Genomic DNA, 3,809 nt, shown 5'->3' with positions numbered 1-3,809 from the left:
TTGCCCTTTCACGTATGTAGCACACAGCAGGAGACTGTCCGTGTCACATGACATGTTCAATATTCCATTTGGTTAAGGTGAGGAGTAGCGCATGGGTAGAGCATGCAGGAGGCTGAACATGAGGCAAAAAGTACACTGTGGTTGTAATTCAGTGTTTTTAAGCTTTTCACCAGAAATAAAACAGCTTTTATTTTATGAGAAATAACATTAGCGCTAGCTTCACAAAGGAGCATTCAGTCCCAGTCAAAACAATGCAGTTTAGCTGGCCTGCTGCGTTTATCACTGTGAATTCTCCGGAAAATGAGCTCCTGTATTCACACATGGGCTCAATCGTACATTAAACAAACTTTATACTAGGGAGCTGGCAGGAGGAAGTCCATTTAATATCTGGTCCGACTGGTTCAGACATTTGCGTTCACACAAACAGCTCCTACGGATAATGTCTAGACAATCTCAGGGTTGCAGTGCATGTGTGGAAGGGGTTAGAGATGGAGGACATAGCTTCTGTGACTGTAGATCTACTGAGGCGTCTATCTGCTTCTCTGCTAACTGTTTCAACTGTACACTCAGGGTGTTACTAGGTGTTCCTTTTCCACCTATAAGAAATATTTTATCCACTGTTTTCTTACCCTTCTACCATGTAGAAATTAGGCTACAACTTGTGTCGTCTTTCCCATATTCTTTTCATTTCCAGAACAATGGATGCCACGACTGATGCAAATATATTCTGGATATGGATTCTTGATGGTTTTAAGCATGTATATATTTCTTATACACATGTATAGTCCTACTATTTTGTTTTTTTACATACAAAATTGGAAAAGTTTTTGTACTTGTACTTCATTTAACAGCAGATTTAAAGGATAAGGCTGGTGAAACAGCCAAAGCCAACAATGTGTTTTGTCAAGTCTATTTTAATGTTTAGCTCAATAAATGAAATTTCCCTCAAAGAGCAGAATTTAGAAAAAAACAAAACAAACAAAGAAGAAACACCTTAATTGTGAAAAAAATAGAAGAAAACTGAGGAAGAGCAACAGAGGCACAGAGCACACAGTGCACAGGTGGGAGGTTCATTCATATGCCAGTTGTTGTATTTTGGTGGAAATTGGCTCCTAGACTTTGCAATGAATCCACTGAAACTTTGGTGATTTTACAGTAAAGTAAATACTTGCAGCAAATATGCTACAATAACAGATGAATGCTTAAAATGTAAATACATTATTTTAATTAAACACTCACTGTATGAAAGGTTTCTCCTTCATTTCATTTAATCCCTGCAGCATCTGAAGGCAACAGGACTGATATGTTGATAAATCTACAGCCTCTGAGCTGCCAGAGTGCAGTGCCATTACACACGGACGTTCACTGTTCACTTACCTTTGTTAAACCACCTGATTTCACTAGGCTGTTACAGAATAACCACACACACCTCCACACACACCAGACTGGTCAGTTACAACTCAATATTCTGCCTGTTTACAGAGGAAATGTCAGGTTACCAGGGCTCATCATAGCCTCTTTTCCAACTTTCTTTTTTGCAAAAGTAGCATTTCATGTTTTATTCCTGAAATGCATTGCGGTGCAAACACTGTTGTGTCACTGACAATGTGACCATTTACGGTCAGAGATACAATATAATTAAAACTGAAATAACATCAGACTGATGCAACACATTATCCAACTCTGGCTGCAGAAGTGTGTTCACATCCCGACGTTCAGCACCTCCAGACAACAAGACGTTTTTCTGAAGAAGTGTCTTTCTATTTATTGAGCCAATGTTGTGATGCTTTACTGTGATTGGCTCAGGTCTCTCCGTTAATGCTAAAAAGACAAAGGAGCTGGTTTTGGACTTTGCTGGTTGTGGTTGTGGCAGGACACAGACCAGGGCCTACAGCCCACTCATCATCAGCAGGGCTCCAATGGAGAGGTTGAGGAGCTTCAAATACCTTGGTGTCCACCTCACTGAGGACCTCTCATGGACCAAGCACACTGACAGTATAACAGTGAAGGCACAGCAGCGCCTCTACTTTCTGCATCACCTGGCCAGGTTCAGGCAGGTGCTCAGGGTGTTTTACATGGGTACCATTGAGAGCCTCCTGGCTGGGAACAACACGGTGTGGTTTGACAACGCCACTGAGCAGGTGGTGCGTGTCACTGCCCTCTAATTGCCCTGCATGACATTTACACACGTCCGTGTAGAACCAGGGCAGGGAGGATAGTTAATGACCTCAGTCACCTGGACCACGGCCTGTTCTCAGTGCTGCAGTCAGGCAAAAGATACCGCAGCCTGAGGACCAACACCGAGAGGCTCAGGAGGACTGTGTTCACTGGTGTGTTAGCGGAGGCGCCTGTAACGCCTGCCAGATGGGAGGGGGGTGAAAAGTCCATGGTTAGCATAAGGATTATCCTTGATGCTGATTCTCACCCTGCCCAGGCAGCACTGTTCTCGATGGTGGGTAACTGGGTGCCAGTGATGTGCTGGGCAGTTTTTCAAGACCCGCTGGAGTGCTTTACGGTTTGATGCGTAGCAGTTGCCATACCACACTTAGATGCAGTTTGTGAGCATGCTGTCACTGGTATGTGGCCTGGTGTGGGAACCTCCCTAGTTTATTCATGAACACTTTATTGTATTCGTTCATTTTCTAAAATTAAAAGCATCATAAAAACAAAAACAGGATTTTTAAGCCTCTTTCCACTTTTATTCAAATACAAATATAAATATTTTTTTCTGCCTCAACAAATATAGATACAAATACAAATACTGGGCTCTCTGCACATCCCTAGTATGTATCTCTTTGCACAAGGGGGGTGCATGGGCACAGTGGGAAAACATTTCACTGCCATTGTCCTGATAATGTGTGTGTGACAAATAAAACTTGAAACTTGTGTTTCAGAGCTGTGAGACCAGTGACGTGGCTGGCTGAGAGTGTATTTATGGATCAGAGGGTGCAGTGATTCTGCACCCTCTGATCCATATGCCATTCCTCTTGCACTTTGTGCTGCTGCACAGACATAAACCACAATAGCAGGTGAAGACGCACACACAGTTCATGCTCCCAAGTCCTGCAATTGCACAGTTAAAAAAGGCCCTAAGTCATTTGACATAATAATCTAAACTCAGCGTCCACTTACCAGCTTTTTCAATTGCATCTCACAGTTTTCATCAACAAACATGGCAATGAGCAAACATGAGCAAAATGAATGCCAAACGCCTGCTGGTGAAGGCTGTGAGATGCTGAGTTCAGATCTAATCATGATGTAACAATGGTGCAATTAGAAGTAACCCTGGATCAACAAATCCTAGAATATTACTAATCTTGGTTTCATTTGATCCTTGTTCTTGTCCTTGCTCCTAGAGTGTGTGTATAAGATGGGTCAAATGCAGAGGATCAGTTTCCCCACAGGGATCAATAAAGTACTTCTTCCTCTTCTTCTTCTTTTTCTTCTTCCTCTTGGTGCAGATCAGTCTTAATTTCTGTATTACAAGTATACATAGTGCCAACTCCTGATTTTACATAGTGTCTGAAGTGTGTGGAATCAGATGGATAAGTAGGACCATATGTTCAGCATGCTCCCCCTACACACTTACTGTCAAAATGGCTCAGTGGTGTGAGGCTCCAGGGCTTCTGATCTCCTGCTGGAAGTGTGTGTTCAAATCCCACAAGTAGTGTTGGAAGCTGGTTCGTTGTCAGATTCCCTATGATTCCAAACTTTTTGGACACACAGTAGTTTACTTTTGATCCTGCATGTAAACACACTCAGATATTCTTATTAGAGTTAAGGCTGTTTACTCAATTAGAGCAGACAAC

Source organism: Thunnus thynnus, chromosome 9 (assembly GCF_963924715.1).
Source record: "Thunnus thynnus chromosome 9, fThuThy2.1, whole genome shotgun sequence".
Taxonomy (NCBI): Eukaryota; Metazoa; Chordata; class Actinopteri; order Scombriformes; family Scombridae; genus Thunnus; species Thunnus thynnus.
The sequence above is the reverse complement of the archived record's forward strand: the minus strand, read 5'-3'. Positions refer to the sequence as shown.